Source organism: Marmota marmota, unplaced genomic scaffold (assembly GCF_001458135.2).
Source record: "Marmota marmota marmota unplaced genomic scaffold, marMar, whole genome shotgun sequence".
NCBI classification, from domain to species: Eukaryota; Metazoa; Chordata; class Mammalia; order Rodentia; family Sciuridae; genus Marmota; species Marmota marmota.
In genome coordinates this window covers 14,119,861-14,138,910 of record NW_025999941.1, presented here as the reverse complement: position 1 = coordinate 14,138,910, position 19,050 = coordinate 14,119,861, and the positions used below count along the sequence as shown (strand labels likewise).

Genomic DNA, 19,050 nt, shown 5'->3' with positions numbered 1-19,050 from the left:
AGACCCAGAAAATGTTGAGGTTAGGAATTGGTATTGAATCAGTGATTTCTCCCACATCCACATGACATTAGGTACAGAATATACTGAAAAAAAATTTTTTTAAATTAAAAAACAGAGCCAGTACTAGGGATCCATGGTGGTCAGAGATGAATTTAATTGATCTGCATCAGAGGAGAAGGGTCACCTCTAGATTTCAATTATTCAAAACATATTTACTGTGTGTCAGGCACTTTTCTAGGTACTGGAAATACCTTAAAGAAACAAAATCCACATCTACATAGATCTTGCATTTTAGGGGACAAGTAAGGCAATAAAAGATATAAGTAAACAAATTTCAATGTGCTTGGTAGTGACAAGTGCTAAGGAGAAAAAAATCGCACGAAAAAGGGGGGAAGGAAGAGAAGTAGGGAGACTGTGGTGCAATTTTGATGGGATGTCAGGGAGGGAAAAGTGTAGTCCTAAACTGGATCAACGTAAGGAACTCTGGGCTTGTATTTTGATAGAAATATAAAGAGAGGAAGGCTTGAGGAATCAGGAAAGATAAAAGCAATTCCAGAAGCTGAGGTCGGAGGATCGCAAGTTCCAGGCCGGCCTGGGCAACTCAGGTAGACCCTGTCTCAAAAATATGAAGGGCTAGGGGTGAGCGCCCCTGGGATCAATTCCCAACACCGGGAAGAAAAACAAAGAAAGGAAAGAAAAGAAAGGATTCAGAGTGGGGAGTGGGGAAAGGCAGTGAAAGGCGATCCAGTCAGAAGGGAGTTGTGAGGGAGCAAGAAAACGCATTTTAGGAGGAAAGAGGGAAGCAAAAGCACAGCGCGGGCTTTCGTTCACGTGAAAAAGGTCATGTTTATTATTTCATTTGGACAAGGCCAAGGATTGTGCGATTTGTGACAAAAAATCCCGTTCTGAGATTCTCACTCAACTGCTCTTTCGTGAAAAAATAATTAGGGTTCCTACCTACTGGCTTCCGATTGGCCCAGTGTAGGCGCGTGCTCTGCGCCTATTGGTCGCTGTACCTGTCTCCAGATGAGCGGCCATCTTGGGTCCCGCCTCTACCGTGAGGCCGTTTGGGAATTGCAGTCCCAGCCCGGCTGTGTCCCTGTCAGAGAGTTTTTGCACTCAGACCCCCAAGTCCCTCTGGAGGCCATCCCAGTGGGCACACGCTCGGGTAGCGCTCCAGCCCCGCGCTCCTTCCCTCTTTCATTCCCAGCTGCCAAGACCTTGGAAGGTAGGGGCGTGGGGCGAGCCTGAGTGGAACAGTGTACCTGGGATGCGGTTCTGGATTTCCACGTGCGTCGAGTCACGACCCCCCGCGGCCCAGTGGGGCGGGGACTGGGCTAGCGCGAGCGGTAGGCTCTGTCCGCAGGACCCTCCCACCGGCTGAGACATCTCGGGTTTGGGACTCAGGCCCCTCAATTCTTCAGCACCCTCTGCCTTTTATAAGTGGGGAAACTGAGGTATGGGGTCGCTCCAGCCGACCTACTTTGCCACCTGTGCTGTAGTCGGTTCTGGCCTCTCTGTTGGATCCAGTGTTTGTCGGTGTCATAGATAAGTAGCAGGAATCCCTGCCCCTACAGTTCTGTGTTAAACACGTAACTCTAGGGTCCCCCAAAGAAGGTCTGAAGAGGTGCCCAGACAGGAGCAAAGCAGGGCATGTAGAAGTCAGTATTTGGGGGAGAAAAATGCTCATTTGATATTTAAAAGACCCCCCCCCCAAAAAAAAGCATCTTGTTAGTTGTGTGAGAACTCATCAGTACTTATATTTTATGTTTGCGGTTTTGATTTTTAGATTAATATATAGGAATTTCAAAGGTATATCCATATTTGGGGGGCTGTGGAAGGGACTCCCGCAACTTAGTGACTAACTTGAGCTGTATTTGCAGCTTCCTCTGGTAGGTTCAGATTCTGCCTCTGCTGTGTCACCTTGGACCTGCCTCTCACAGTGCTAATCTGGGGGGGGGGGGGGCGGGGCTTAGTGCTCAAGTGGCCCAAGGATGCTGTCTGAAGCCGAAATCTAAATTGAGGTCTTGTTGGTGAAAGTTTGCCATTTGCAAGCTAACTGGTATTATTATTCTGGATTTCTCAGAAATGTGCTGCGGGCCAGTGGAAAATACATCGCCCCTCACCCTTTTTTTTTTTTTTTTTTTTTAAAGAAAGGCTCTGACCCCAGCTGGGCCAGGATTAGAATACAGAGAACGGTGGAAACTCTCACCTGTGGTTAAGCCAGGTGTGCCTAAAAGTTCCTCTTCCGCTCCATGTTATGACCTGAAGTGTGTGCAGCGAAGGCTTCTGGGAATTGGAGTCCTGCCTCTTGTGTCCAAACTATCTGGTACTTTACCTCCCTACGTGCCATTTGGCGTGGCGAGGTGTCTCCTGGGAATTGGAGTCTTTTTCAGCCGCTCGGTGTAGCAGCCCTGTCGTTCAGAACTACAACTCCCAAGTGTTTCTGCATTCTTGGTTGCCGTGGTCTGAGTCCAGTCGGCTTGAGCCGGGACTAGAGAGAAATGTTTAGTAAAGATTTTTGTTCTTTGTTTTTCTTACTGTTGGTTATCTATACTTTTACGCGTATGAGATATAGGATTGTATAATGTGTTCTAAGTATTAGAGAATGTGCGTTTCTTTCAAAAACAGCGAACAATAATTTACAGAGCGTGTTCACATGATCTCTTTTTAATAACACTGCATCTCCCATTTGTATATGAGAAAATGCAGAAGATGGTTTGCCCGTGGTTACACAGCTAGTAATAAAAAGTAATATGTATTTTACTAAATATATATTACATTTATTATAACAGTCCTTTAAAAAGCTATATGAAAGAAAGAATGAACTATTTTACAGATTAGAAAATAAAGTCAGGAAGGTTAAGCAACTCATTCAGAATGTTAACCCAGCCAGTGAATAGAAGTACTGGAATTGTAGCCACTTGTGCTTCACAATCTCTGCTTAGAAAAAGACCCCACCTTTCAGAGCTGAGAGAGAGCCCAACCTTTTTACCTCTGTAGTTAGACAGTAAACATTAGTGCTTTTAAAACTTTTGAAATCATTTAAGTCTAAGGCAAAGATCTTGGAACAGTTCCTGGCATATAGTAAAGGTTCCACGAATGTTAGCTATATATAGCCTCATAATACCTTTATTTTAGAGATGGGGAAACTGGCCCAGGTGGTAATGCAGTTTGCCCAAGGTCACACGGTTGGTTTGTTTCAGAGACTAGACCATGCATCTTATTTCCAAGTCCAGGGTTATTTTCCTCTTGCCAGCAGTCAGCAAGCAGAAGCACCACATGTGCAGTTGTTTAGATAATTGTTTTCCCACTAATTTGCTCTTTCTATGCCACAGACTGGGCCAATTTTGTAAAGTCCCTTTTCTTAGTATTGGTAAGGTTGTAATAATTCATTAACTCAACAAATGTCTTTTGAGCATCTTTATATACTCATGTCTCTTGAGGTGTAAGGGCCACAGAGGTGAAAACCATTTACTGGGTTAGAGCTGAAAGGAACTTATAAATCATCTATCTCTTTCATTTTATAAATTAGGGGAGTGATATACAGTCTTCCTCTCATGCTCTTGTGTCAAAAGCATCCTGTTTCAAAGGAGGCAGGTTTCTGGAGGCTTCACAGAATGGTGTGTGACCTTTCCAGGGTCATACTGTCTTCTACTTGATATCCTTGTCTGAGCCTCATTCTGTAAATATTTGGTGGACTGCTTTAGGACATGTTTATATATCCTTATCTTTAATTGTATGTACATGCAGCTTCAATATGTTCCATTTCTGTTTTGGGAATTAGCCTTGTATTGGCTGTCCATATTTTTCCATTTTGTTCTTTCAGATACTTGATAACACAATCTGATACTGTATTTGCATTCACAGATATTAAAATCTAACCCTCTGATATAAGGTATCAGAAATGTACAAGAGGTATTGGAATCATACAAAACTTTGATTTTAAAACATACATATGCCCTTCAATTATGTATTCACAGATAATAAGCTAGTAACTCTCACTTTTCCTTTATGAATGATGATTTCTACATAATTAGATAATAACATAACAGTTGTGTAAATTATTGACTAAACATTCCTGAAAGATTCACTATGCAAGAATTCTCCCCATCAAGCCGTGTCACCCAGCATTCTACTAAGTGACAATGATAACTCAGCTTCCAGCACACTGCCTGACCACTAGAAGATACTGAAAATGTATTTGTGGAATTGCATTCATAAGCACCCTTGAGCTCTCTTCCCACATCTTTTCCTTGAATTTCAGTTTTCTCTTTTAATGTAGAAATGCAGCTTTGAAATATAAGATGTAGGAGGTTACTTTCCTTTCAACGTCAACATTGCTGAAGAAAATCTCAGCCTTTGAGGTCCCCCTCCAAGGGTCTATCTCTCTGGACATGTCCATGTCTCTGACTTCTTAGATGAAAAAGCTCTCTAAATAGCAAAACATAACAGAAAAGCACTAGGGGTTGGTCATGTGGAGGCTTGTGATTTTAGATCTTAGCTTTCTCTTAGACTTATTTTAGGCTTGGTTTCCTCTCTGTGAAATGGGGATAATAACCATTCACGCCTCATGGAATGGTGGTAAAGAAGAAAGTATTTGAACTTTGAGCATATTGTTGGATTCTCAATAGATTTCAGTAAATAGATAAATAATAGCTCTTGTTTTTCATTATTAATGTCATTTTGTATATGAAAATTTGTATTTACTCGAGATTAAAATTTAAGCCAGATATCTATTTTATAGAATAATTTGCCATTTGTTTTCTTAGTAGCAAGTTTAGTCATAACATTTAATATATGAAGTTTGTCACAACTCTTGCTAACCCATCTTGTTAGCATAGTGATGTTTTCCTTTGTGGGCAGGGTGATTGTGAAGTTTTCGGCTAGGTTCTGTCTGTTGAGAGGTCCCTGATGTTGAAAGATTTTGAATCTTGGGTTGAAAAGAAGCCTACTTCTGTCAGTGAGATATTCTCTCTACCTCTAGGAAGGACTTGGGCCCATCCCAGGATCCTCAGGATGAAGGGAAACAGTTGTCACCCTGCTGGTGAATAATTTAGGGGATATACTCATATGGACACGGTAGTGCTTCTTTCTGAAGCTGACAACTTCAGTAGCTATGAGGTTGTAGATAGGAGGTGAGTTTCTGTAAAGGGGTGTGTTAGATGGCTTTTCATTGCTGTGACCAAAATACCTGACATAAACAAATTAAAGAATGAAAGATTTATTTTGGTTCCTGGTTTCAGAGATCCCAGTGAATGGTTGGCTGATTCTGTTACTTTGGGGCTGAGGTAAGGCAGAACATCATGGTGGAAGGGTGTGGCAGAGGAAAGCTGCTTAGCTCATGATAGCCAGGAATGAGAGAGAGAGAGAGAGAGAGAGAGAGAGAGAGAGAGAACGAACAAGGGGCCAGCAACAAGATATAGTCCCTAACGGTACATTCCCAGTAACCTACTTCCTCCAACTATGCCCCACCTGCCTATAGTTTCCATTACCTTCCAGTAGTCCATTCAGCTATCAATGGCTTAATCCACTCATGAGGTCAGTGCCCTTGTGATCCAATTACTTCCTCAAGCACCACTTCTTGGAATTGCTGCAGTGGGGATCAAGCTTTCAACCCATGAGCTTTTGGGGGACATGCCAGATCCAAATCACAGCAAAAGGTGATGGAAAGGACAAGGGAGATGTTGAGAGCCACAGCCAAAGGGGCCCCAGCAAACTTCCAGCTGCCAGCAAACTTCCAGCTGCCAGCTGATGATTGGCTCACAGCGGCCCCAGCAACATCTAGCTGATTGGCTCCTCGGCCCCAGCAACATCTAGCTGATTGGCTCCTCTGCGGTGATGCTCATTGGACTGTTTCCCTGCCCTTTCAGACCACGGAGCTGCTCATTGGGGGACTTTTTTTGGCTCCGCCCACGTGACCCAGCCAATCGGCCTCAAGAGCAGGAGGATTGTGGGAGGGAGAGAGAGGCTTGTGGAAAGCCGGTGGTGGCAGTTGAGGCTCTGAGGATTTTTCCTGAGAGGCTGTTTTGTTTGGCGTGTGTGGTTCTAAAAATAAAGTTAGTTTCTTTTGACAAGTGGCTCCTGATTGTGCCCAGCCAGACTGCGGCAGGAGGGAGGAGGAACAACAATGAGGATCATGGCAGAAACAAAGAGCAGATGGGCAAAGGAAACAGCAGAGGCCCTCGGCATCCTAAATGTGCTTGTATCCAGCACATTCTTCTTGCTTCTGGCTCTGCCAGATACCACCGTATGTGCTGATGATAGAGCAATGAATATAGCTAACAGGGAAGTGATAATGGTGGTGAGTGCTGGTATGTTCTAGCAGTGGAAGAAGTAAGGAAAGAAAGGAGATGTTGGGATTTGATGAGCAGAAAGAGGTTTGGGTGCTTGTGGTATAAAAATCAATGGCTGGAGGAAGTGGTGAGATGAGGCTGCAGAGGCAAGCATGGGTGATAATATGCACAGTTGGTTACTTGTATTTTGTGTGTGTGTGGGGGGGAGGTACTGGGGATAAAACCCGAGGGCACTCTGCCATTGAGCTATATCCCCAGCACTTTTTATTTTATTTTTTATTTTAAGACAGGATCTCCCTACCTTGCCCAGATTGGTCTTAAACTGTGGTCCTCCTTACTCAGCCTCCAGAGTTACTGGAATTATAAGCACGTGCCACCATGCCCAAGCTAGTTATTTACATCTTAAAAGAATTTTGGATTTTGTTCCAAGTACATTTAGGAAATCGTTTATCAGTCTTAAGTGGGGAAATGAAATGTTTGGATTTTTTTTTTTTTTTGGAAGATAGATGAGGTATGGATAGTAAATTTGTGAAAGTTAATGGTTGATGTGGAAATACCTGGTAGGACAGTACTTGAACATTAATGTGCATATGAATCTCTTGCTGCTTTTAAAATGTAGATTCTAATTCAAAAGATCTGAAATGGAACAAAGAGTTAGTATTTCTATTTCTAATAGGATAATGCTACTAGTTCATGTACTTTATTTTGAGTAGCAAGTATTTAGAAGATGCTTGAGTTGCCCAGGTGAGAGATAATAGTGGTTAAGAGAATGGACTCTTGGCCTTATGAGTTATTATCTGTGTGACTCTGGGGAAAGTGTCCTAATCTTGCCTCAATTTTCTCATATATGAAATGGAAGTAATAATTCTAACTGCTGAGGAGTATTTTAAGTTTTCAATGAGGTAACCCTCACTGGAAAGTACTTAACACAGTAGCTGGCATTCAATAAATGGTAGCTTTTGATTTTACTGTTATTATTGTTAATAAAATCACAACTTTATGCATATGCTTTATATTTCTTTATCATATTTTGAATGTTGAGTGTAATATATTAATACTTTTAATTCTACTATTTTTGTTTACCTCCCATATATCATTTCTGGAACTTTTTTTCTTCCTTTGTAAATGCTTGGGTATTACGGATACAAGGGAGGAGAACTATTTTTTTTCTCACTCATCCTAGACTTATGACAAAAGACAGATTAGTACGAGAAAAGAATATAAATTTGTTTCATAAAATTTTTGTGAAACATGGGAGTCTTCATGAGGAAATGAAGACCTGAATAAATTGGTAAACCTGTGTATTTTTCATGCTCACTTTGATAAAAATGAGATAATTATGAAGAAGTCTGATTAGATTTTTAAAGTCTGATCTAATGTTAGTAAACTGGAGGAAATATAACATGGGCTCTTTGTTTAGATTCTTTGCTATCACCCTTGTTTCCAGAGATCAAGATATTCTTTTTCTTTCGGTGTAGGGAGGACACTTCTTATGAGAGGTCTTATGCCCTGTTTCATGGGAAGGTCATAAAATCCTTCCAGGGTTTTATGACCTGCTTCCAGGAAAGGGAGGGAGGAAGAACCTTCTTGCTTCTGTAACTTTTTCAAATTCCTTTGCTTTAAATATTTTGGGGTATAATGTAATGAACCCTGTCATGGGAAAATAGATGTACGTCACACCGTGCAGTTGAGTCTCTCTAAATTCAAGGAAGAATCTATGATCCTTAAAGTAACATGTTATATCTGATTATTAAGGTAGGAGTTTAAGTTATCTTCCCTTCTTATGGAAATTGATTTTTTATGTAATATTAATCTATTTGGATTGCTTACCAACCAGTGGTTCTCAGTGCTGGCTACAATTAGATCACCTGGGGCTAGTCTTATCCAAATAGATCAAATTAGAGGGGGTGAGGGGAGGTAGGTGCTGGTATATCAACTTTCAGTTTGTTTCTCTCTTTCTTGTATTTAGTTTGTTTCATTCTTCATAGCTGGAGGGGAAAGGATAAACCTATTAAAGCTATGTTCAAAAGAAACTTTCATGGCCCATGACAGTATTATGGAAAAGGTTTAAAGGATTGTTCCGGTAAAATGCAACCCACTTTTACTAATACTATTCTTACATTCTAAGGCAATAGCTTGAAATGAACTACTTAAGCTGCCTATTATAAAGTTTGGTTTCTTTCTTTTTAAAAAATAGTTATCCCACTCTCCATTTCAGGGCAGAATAATAATGAGGCTAATTTGATTAAACACCTTTAATTTTCTGGATTATTCATAATATATTGGAGACTGTAGGGGAGGAAAAATATCTTTTCTGTATCCTCCTAGGTTCTGCTCCCGGGCCCTGGAGACGAAACTGACAAAAGCCAGATTAGGAGGAGAAACTGTTTGTTATGTATTTACATGGAGGCCTTCAGAGGAAAGAAGACTCCAAACCCATGGGGAGACCTTGGAGCTTCTGTGCCCTGTGGAGAGAAACTAGACAAAGAAAAAAGTGGTGTGGCATAGCTGGGAGAAGATGGCTAGGAACAAAAGGTTGTTTCTAGTAAGGTTCCCTATGTAGATAAGACTCCTTTCTGGTCTCTGGGAGGGAGCCAGGACCACCTTTACAAATATGTCTCCTTTGCTGAGGGAAATTTATGCCCTGTTTTTAGCTAGATGGGGGAGGGCAGAGTTGTTTTATTTATTTATTTTTCCCTGTGTCTGGCTCAAAACAACCCTGATGCTAAAGTGGCATATTTTGGGAGTGGCAGATTTTGATCCCGTTTAGTTCCTCTTTCTTTTAAGATTTTTTTCCTTCACAGAAAATGAGTGCACTTATATTTGTTTGAGTATTTGTATGTAAAACCTAATGTCAAAGGTTCAGGAGCTTTCTTAGCCTGAATTTATATTACCCCACACCATAATCTCATTTTCTAAGCCTCTCTACTTACCACAAGGTTATTTCACAATGTGGTAGATTTATTTTTCTAGTTGTTGACTCCACAGAGAGCAAAAGAGAGTGGGGAAAAGAATGTTGTTGCTAAAGGGTTTAATACAGTTAAAAATTACATATATTAGGGGCATTTTGTAGGTATGCCAGTGTTTTCTTGTAATGAATAAGTATGGGTGGAAGAGAAAATTGACAAGGTGTTCAAGTTCACAAAAGGTTCATTGACAGTTTTCTGGAAATTAAAGACTCAGTCTTCTTATGTGTTTATTAGCATCCTTGTTATGGATTTTCCTCTTTCTATTAACAATCAGAATTCTATTAAAATTCAGTATATTTTCCAGTTTCTCACACTTACAGTTACCGGAGTTAAAAACCATCATAGATAATGTTGAAGTATCAGTACTCCCTCATGAGGCTTAATGCATGCATATTTCAGTTGAAGGGAGACTACAGTCTATAGTTACTTAATCAGTGAAGTTTGTGGTGTGTGGGAACAACAAAATTTTCATTTTCTAAACATCTTGAAGTCTTCTGGTATGTTCAGTTTTAAAAACAAAAACAAAACCCTCTGCTACTTTCTTCACACTGCATTACCTAAAGGACACTTATCTGCTTGCGTGAGCCAGGGGATGTTCAACCAGTGCCAGGCAGTTTATGTATGGAGTCAGAGCCTGAGGACAGATGGAGGGAGGGGTGGGAACCTGCTAGAATAAGGTTGTTTTTAACCCTGAAGCACTGATAACTCCTGTTAACCTCTCCCAGGAATGAGCCTGGTGAGAGAAAAGGTAGTAGTAATCCAGGAGAGAACAGGGACCAGAGAGAGGATAAATGCAGAGGGTATGGAAGAGGAACATAGCAACAAAAAGGTGGCTGGTGGAAGAGGAGGGAAAGTTTGTGTTTTTACAATCATCTGTGTAATTAAAATTAAGTCTCTGTCACTATATCATATGAAAGCGGTAGGTCTTATTTTTACTGACTTTTGTATACTAATTTGGAACTCCCTTGAGGTACAGACTATAAGTTATTCAAAAATCATAGGTGGATATTTTAGAGAAACAGGTGGTCACACTCCAGTGTAGTTGAAATTGAGGTACTAAGGCTTGCACAAACTCCCCAAGCGCCTGATTTGATCTAAATGGGACCCATTCTGGGTGATTTCACCTTTTAGCCATGGCCACAAATAACTGGTTAGAAAGATATCCATACAGGTCAAATTTATGTAAAGAATTGGGCACTATAATTGGGGTAAATAAATTTCTTTTAGGAGGCAAAGGAGCCTCATTCTAATCTTTTTAAAAAATATTTTTTAGTTGTTGATGGACCTTTATTTTCTGTATTTGTATGTGGTGCTTAGAATCACACCCAGTGCCTCATGCATGCTAGGCAAGTGCACTACCACTGAGGCACAACCCCAGCCCCTCATTTTATTCTTAATATGAGATATAGCAGATATAATATATTATTTTAAGTTACCAGGGTTCTTCTCTCACCAAATTTAGACAGACTCAATTTTATGGGCTGAAATACACCCATAATATCCCAATATTTAAAAAGGGTTGAAGGACTTCCTCATGTCATATGCCAACCTCTTGGAATTATTTCTGCACCCAGTGGGAGGGGATTCTGTGACTGGCCAGTCTTGGGGAATATGCCCACCCCTGGAGAAGAGAGGTTCATCTAAAGGAAATAGGCAGGGATGCCTCATTGCTCAGCAACAAAGGTACCATTCACATGTACTTTGATGTACATGGAATTGCATATCTGGCATGGATATACAGAGAGACGCCTGTTTTAATCAGCTTTGCATTGCTGTGAGCAATCTACCTTTCAAGGACAATTTGGAGGAGCAAAAGTATTTGGCTCCTAGTTTCAGGGGTTCAATCCATGGTCAGCTGGCTCCATTAGCTCTGGGACCAAGATGAGGCAGAGAATAGCAGCCCAGGAAACAACCACTAGGAGAGAGAGAGAGAGAGAGAGAGAGAGAGCGAGAGCGAGCCCGAGCGCAGGGAGGGAGGGAGATGTGTTTATGGGAGGTGGCAGGGACAAAATATAAACCCCAAAGGCATGCTCCCAGTGACCTACTTCCTCTAGCCACACCCTACTTGCCTGTAGTTACCACCCAGTGAATCCATTCAAGTGTATTAATCCACCAGATTATAGTTCTCATAATTGAACATTTCATCGGAATTCTTGCATTATCTCATACATGAGCTTTTGAGGAACACCTCATACCCAAACCATAGTGATACCCTATTCAAATGGAGGTATTGATACTTTCAGAAGAGGGGAAAATGATACTCAGGGTATAAAAACAACAGGTGAGTATTGCAGTTTGAAATCCCAGTTGTTAGGTTCTGCTGGCTTAGTGGGTAGAAACAAGGTCAGGAAGCTTCAGTAGCCAGTGGCCACAGATAAATCTGCAGCTGAGGCCCACTCTTGGCTCCTTGGAGTAGGGGATAAAGCTTCCTGTAATCTAAGACTTCCTCTGGGCTCTTGAACTTCCACAAGGCAACAGTCCAAGGTTTTACTGGCCTAGAGGAATTAGCTGTGTTTGGCTTCCTGGTGCAGATAGAACAGCTGGGTCCAACTCCTGTGGGTGAAGGACTGGCTAGAACTATATGCAAGGGTCCTGATGAGACCAGAAGCTTCTGCATTTCCAACAAACTCGTAGGTGTTGCATGAGCTGCTAGTTCATGGTCCCCCCTTGGAATAACAGTGTTCTAGATCTTTATGTCTTCTGTTTTAAAGTAATGAGTAGAGTTGTTTAGAGTTTCCAAATTCTGTCTGCCTATCTATCACTATATTATAGGGTGAGGATTATTATTTTCAGAGTTTTATTTTTCTCTGAAAAATGTATTTAATACCCAATTTATGGGTAGGTCTGAATTAGATGGGATAATCTGTCAGCATAGTGCCTTTCAAGTAAATACTTGGTAAATGTTAGCTATTTTAATCAGCTATTATGTTTTACATTTTTATTATTGTTGAGCTCAGAGGTTCATATCCATTAAATCCAAAACATGTGCTTTTCTAATTACCAGATGCATGTGCTTGGACAAATTTCTTGGCTAAGCCTCAGTTTCCTCAGCTTTAAAATAGGGATTTATAATAGTAATGGCCTATGAATGTGAGGGTTGAATAATATTGGATATATGAAGGCCTTGGCTCATATTAGCTAGTCTCATTACTATGAATACTAAGCAGTGGATTTGAGGGGTCTACACAAGTAGCTTCTACTAATAGGGTTTGGCTATGTTTCTGTGAGTTCTTGGCAGTAGACTGTCAGTGTGGTAGGAGCAGTATATGGTCCCCATTAGGTGTATTGGTAGGTAAGGGGAAGGGATCTTGGTTACATCAAGTAGGCAGATGGAGTGTGGTATAATACTTTGGTGACAGGCCCAGGCACAAATCTGATTTGATACTGAAGGTTGCTCTAACCTTGAAACCCAAGGGCCTCAATGCTCTTCTGATTGTGGCTGAACCCAGGCTCTGCTGTGGTCTCAATGTGACTCAATACATGCCTTGGCAACCTGACCTGCCTGGTACCCCAATTTCTATCCTAAATCCCCAGCTATATTCTTGCCAGTCTCTTTGGGTATGAGTCATTCTGTTATTTATCGTTTATTTTCTCAGCAAGCATGTACTGAGGCCTCCTGTAGGTCAGACACTGGGCTAAGTGTGGGTATTTATCAATAAACAAGGCAGGCACAGTGCCTGCCCTTATGGGGTATAATGGAAGAGATGGGAAACACGCAAGCAGACACTTGTTATTATAGAATGCCAAGTTCAAGAAGGATGATTGTGAAGTAGTATGATAGTGAAAGGGGTGGGTAACCTATTTAGACAAAATGGCCAGTGATTTGAGCAGAGACCTAATAAAAGGATAAGAGAGGGTGCTGATATTTAAGCATAGGCCTGAGTAATGGATGAGAGGGAGCCAGCCATGTGAAGAGCTGGTACATGGGAAGGAGCTTGCCTACTCAAAGGGATGAAAAAAGATCTCTGTGGCTGGACTGTAGGTATTAAAGTGGGGACTGGCACCAATGAGACTGGCCATATAGGCAATGCCCAAGTTACTTAGGGCCTTGGAGTCAAGGTATGGAGTTGGGGTTTAATTATCTAGGTAATGGTCCTATTCCTGAATTTTGGTACTGTGGTTGGAGGCTTGTTCTTTGATGTCCAGACCTTCTTTCCTGGCTTACTTCTTTACTGAGAATCTGCTCTTAGACTTCTTTGTCATTCCATATTGCCGGAACATCAGTTACAGTCTTGGATGATTCCTCTCTAAGGTAGTATTTTCATAGGCTGCTTCAGAGGCCTGTTAACCTGCTCATCAGACACCAGGTTCCATGTATCTAACAGTTCCTTCTTATTTCCTTTATCTGGCTTCTGTTCAGTGTTTGTTATATCTGCTCTGGATGTGCTGTCAAGTGCATATCCTTCCTGATCTGACTTCTCAGCCTTATGGCACTGATAATCAAGAGCAAAGCCCTTGCTGGAGGGTGTAGATGGACAGAATGAAAAGGACTGAGGAAGAACAGTTTGGGATCTATTGATTAGTGGAAAGAAGAGGTAATATACAATTTTACATGTTAGAATTATGACATTTTATATGTTAGACATGTGGGGTGTAGAGGCAAGTGAATCTACACAAGTCCTAGACTTCAACCTTTCTTAAGATTTCTCTGAGCTTGCTTAGCCTCCCATTTCCTCCTCATTGGATTTATTACCTTGTTTATTATATTAATATTGTCTTTCTTCCCTCTCTAGAAAGTTAGCTCCAGGAGGACAGGGACATTGCTGGTCTTTTTCATGGCTCTGTGTCTGTACATAGAAAAATGCATGGCCTCTGATAGAACAAATTTTATCTCATTGTTGCCATCAAGATCTGAAAGTTGATCTCCTGGTTTTATCCTGAAGGCGGATACTCTATGCAGATTGGCTATTTGTACTGTGCAAATAATAGGAATTTTCAAAAGCTGGAGAGTCAAGGAGAGACTCTTAAGGGGAAGGCATAACGGGGAGCTTATTATCTGGCTCTGAGGACTGACTGCTGGCTTTGCTTTTCATTTACTGTGTTATCTTGAGTGAAGTGTTCAACTTCTGTGTACCTCACTTTCTGGAAAATGGAGATGACAATACTACCAAGCTCTTAGAGTTATTGTAAAGATAAGTAAAATCATTGATGTAAATAATGCCCCACATAGTGCCTGGCACATAGTGAGCCCTCAACAAATATTATCTGAAATTGGTGTTGTTAAATCTGCCTATCTCTTATTGCAGGCTAATTCTTATATGTATATGCTAGTTTTCACTTTGAAAATCAAAACTAGCCTTTTATCTGTACAGTGTTACATGGTGAAGTCTCATATTCACTTTGGTCATCAAATAAACATAGAGAATGTCATTTTTGAGTATGTAAAATATATTAAAATGTTGATGAACAACAACCCAGAATTTAGCAAAAAAAAAAAAAAAAAAAATAAGTGCTGGTTGATGTAAAAGACTGGAATATAAATCAGAAAACAAATACATTCACAGTACTGTAATATTTAAATGCCTTCTCATAAACACTTAAGATTCTCATTAGTCCAACATCAGAAAAATGATAAATATTAATATTTGTCATCAAAGAGAAAGCTTAGAAATCAAAGCAGAGTAAATAACTGTTGTATTTCAAGGATTACATAATGTTAGGTACATTTTAAATTCAGTTTCCCCAAAGCTGTATTAAAAAAATCTGTATGAGACAGTTTATTTTTATCCAATATATAAACTAAGAAAAATATGCATTAAATAAAAAAAAAAATTCAGGTGATTTGCTGATTCAGATCATGTTTTCAAAGACTTGGGTTTTGTTGTGTTTTATCTCAACAAAAGAGACACACATGTATCCGAGCAAGCCCTCCTTGTCCCTTGATCTTGAATTCTATTTCAGGAGAATCGCAATGGAAACGGACCACTGGCAGATCATGAAAGCACATGGGTGCTTCCTGTCGTCCTTGGGGGCTCTCTCCCCAGGCTTCTCAGCTCTTCTCAGTGATTCATGGTGCTGCAGCTCTGAATGTTCCAGAAAGCACATGCTAGAGTCTCCAGGGTCAGGAGGGAGTGCAGGGAGAGAGGACAGGTGGCTGCCATCATTCTGATGTGGATGGGCTCTCTGTTTCTGTTTCCACAGGATGTGAAATAACCAGCTCAACATGAGAAGGACTCACTATGTTGCCAAAAGAGCATAGTACTGACAATCAGGAGACCTAGAGTTTATTTCTGGCTCTCCCAATGCCTTGCACAAATCTCTTCCTCTTGCTGGTCCTCCCTTTCTACATCTATGAAGCCAGGGCTTGGGTCTGATCATTCTGAATTCCTGTTCTTCTTCAATATCATGTGATATGAGTGAAGATCTGGGCTCTGATGAGCACTTCTCTTGCCTTCTGCAGAGGGTAATTCTGCCATAGCTGACTCTGGGACCCTGTGTTATCATAGGTAATTCACTTAAGTCCTTGGCTTCCTCATCCATTAAGTAGGAATAGTGCAGGGTTGTTTTAAACACAAGAGAGGATGTTTGGAGAGTATCTGATATTGCATCTGTCATGTCACAGGAATTAAATGATGATGCTGTGATATTGTTATTGCTGTTATTATATCATAATATTGTATAGTGTGTTATTGGTTTAGTCTGCTTTTTCACTGCTGTGACTAAAAGACTTGACAAGAACAATTAGAGGAGGAAAGGTTTATTTTGGTGCTCATGGTTTCCGAGGTCTCAGTCTATTCAGTCCATTCAGAAAGTCAGCTCCATTCCTCAGGGCTTGAGGTGGGCAGAACATCATGGTGGAAGAGTGTGGTGGAAAAAAGTGGCCCAGGACATGATCAGAAAGCGTCGGGGGGAGGGAGGGTAGGACATGACACACAGATACTTCACTCACCAGATGAAAATGTATACCCCAAAGGCATGCCCCTGATAACCCGCCTATTCTAGCCACACCCTACTTGCCTTTAGTTACCACTCAGTTAATCCTATGGGGGGGGGGGTTAATATACTGATTGGGTTAAGGCTCTAATAACCCAATCATTTCACTTCTAAGCCTTCTTGCATTCTCTCACACATGAGCGTTTGGGGGATACCTAATGTATAAACTATAACAGTTATTTTCTATATTTATATATATATATATAACATAATATCTTGACTTAGCACTTTTCTGTCTCTTTGTCCTCAGTTTCCTCATTTGGAAACTAGGGATGGCAAAAAAACCTACCTCATTGGTTAGTTGGAGGAATAAATGAGATAATACATGAAAACTGGTATACAGTAGGCAGTAAATACATGTTAGCAATAATCTATTATTTTTTAAAATTTTTTTTTAATATTTATTTTTTAGGTGTAGATGGACACAATACAATGCCTTCATTTTTATGTGGTGCTGAGTATCGAACCCAGGTCCCGCCTGTGCTAAGGAAGCACTCTACCGCTGAGCCACAATCCCAGCCCAAATCTATCATTTAAAAAAAATTTTTTTTGGTTGTAGATGGACATGATACCTTTGTTTTGTTTGTTTATGTTTATGTGGTGCTGAGGATCGAACCCAGTGCCTCACACATGCGAGGCAAGTGCTCTAACATTGAGCTACAATCCCAGCCCCTATCTATCATTTTTATAATCGCTCACAATACCTTGAATATAATAGTGCTTTTTATGAAAGAACTAGATAATATGAGGTGTATAGTATAGTAACCTTCTCAAATACATATGCTGAATATTTCTGGTAGTTCAAAGACCCAACACTTCCTTAAACATCTCATTTATTATAGGGAATGCTAAGTAAATGATGTTAAATCTGTACTTAAAAGTTAAATATCAAACATTGTTTCTCAAACCAGGATTTTGAGGCTTCCTTAAAATCTGCTTTTTCAGGTTCATGATCAGGAGTTGAAAGCAAGTTAGGAGATACCTTACATTTTATTGGATTAGTATGGGCCAAGCATGAAATCAAGGGCTTTGCATGAATTCTCTCATTTTATTCACATAGCAACTCTCTGAAGTAGAGACTGTTATTATCCTTGTTTTGTAGTGGAGAAAACTGAAGCTCCGAGAAGTTAAGTAAATTCTCAAGGGCACCCAGCTGGTAAGCGGTAGGGCAAAGACATGAATCCAAGCCATCCATCCAGGGAGTTTGAACTCTGTCAGCTGATTTCTTTAGATGGTATATCTTCTTAGTAGTTGCTTCCTCTGTATAATGAAGTCTAATGGACAAAGACAATATAAATGGACTTGCTTTTTATCAATGGCAGCAAATTAACATTTGTTTTTATTGTTTTTGAGATCATTCAATTCCAAGTAAGTTGATGAATTTCAATATAGAATAGATTTATTTAAGGAAACATCAATATTTTTCTCAAATTGGCAACATCAAAACTATATTTATGGAATTAAAGAAAACATACTGCATTTATATAATGCAAATTCACTTAGAAACATGAAACTTTTAAAATCATTTTCTGTAGACTAGTTTGCAGCTGTTAGCATCAGTCTATTTTGAAAACACAAAAATAAATTGTTTCTCATTAACTCCATTGAATCTACAGGACGATATTAAACAAATATCTGGTGTCAAATGAGTCCAACATCTTGATCAGAGAGCTCAGAATAATCTATGAGAAGGTGCTATTAAAAAAAAAAAATAGGGCTGGAATGTGGCTCAGTGTAGAATGCTTGCCTTGCATTCGTGAGGCCCTGGGTTCTATCCCCAGCACCACAAACAAACAAAACCTCTTGGTAGCTGCATAAGAAATTTTAGATTTAAAAGATATAGAAATAATCTCTTTGCCATTACACTCTTAGATGATAGCACTGTTTATGTTTCAGGATAGGCCCTTTCTAGCCTTTTTAAAAATTACATGTATGTATTTGTTTTCTTAGTTTTCTAAACTGGGATCATGCTTTATAAATAGTTTTGTTACCTGTTGTCACTCATATGCATTTTCTCAGGTCATCACTGTTTCCATGGTTTATCCCTGTTAGAACATGGATTTTCTGCTGTAACATTTCCCAATTGTTTTAACATTTAGTTTTCCCCATCATTTTTTCCTGACATATATTAATAGAGAATATTTGTATATGTGTGTAATCACATCCATGATTCTTTTTTTAGGATACATTCTCATAAGTGGCAGTGCTGGGCCACACTGTTTGTTATGGTAGCATCTGCCTGGTTTTCCTTTGCTGCAGGGAGGGATCCCCTGGTTTTCCTTTGCTGCAGGCAGGGATCCCCTGTAGACATGGAATCCTCACTAACTGCTTCCACTGGGCTCTGCTTCCCTGGAGCTTCAGAGAAGAGACTGTAAAGCTGGAAGCTTATGGGACAGTTAACTCTCTCAGTCTTCAAGCTCTTCTGGTTGATCAAAACAAATGAGTTGATTTGCTTGTGCCAGCCTTGACCTGCCATGTATTATTTAGTATGTTAGTATGTTGCCATGTTTTATTTATTATATTAGTAAATACTATTACTTAATATGTTTCCATAATACATGTTATGTATTATTAAGTATGCCAGAATGTCTTTAGCTGCAAGTAGCAGAAAATCTGATTTAGGATGGCTTAAAAAAAAAAAAAAAGAAAGAGGATTTTTTTCTTTTCCTTCTGTATAACAACAACAACAACAAAATCAGAAACAGGTGGCTATTCAGCAGGTCAGAGATGTGGAAAGTATTTCTGCAGTGCTCTGGGCTTTTCCTTCATGGTCATGGAATGGCTGTGGCTGAAGCTAGCATTATCCTTCCTAGAAGGAATGATAGACAAGAGAGATGAGTGAGATATATATC

The 19,050-nt window shown here is 40.1% G+C and overlaps 1 protein-coding gene across 8 annotated transcripts in view; it reads left to right on the top strand.

Annotated features, from left to right (window-relative positions):
* Window positions 1-1,054: 1,054 nt before the first annotated feature.
* Window positions 1,055-19,050, top strand: part of Fhit (fragile histidine triad diadenosine triphosphatase) — a 1,420,772-nt gene continuing 1,402,776 nt past the window's right edge. For 3 of the 8 annotated variants that reach the window (XM_048801195.1, XM_048801197.1, XM_048801198.1), the window contains exon 1: window positions 1,056-1,228. The gene's annotated coding sequence lies outside the window, so the exon portion shown is untranslated. Of the gene's footprint in view, window positions 1,229-1,286; window positions 1,458-13,658; window positions 13,801-19,050 lie in introns of those variants that run through there. The other 5 variants (XM_048801199.1, XM_048801202.1, XM_048801196.1 and 2 more) reach the window with 4 other exon arrangements.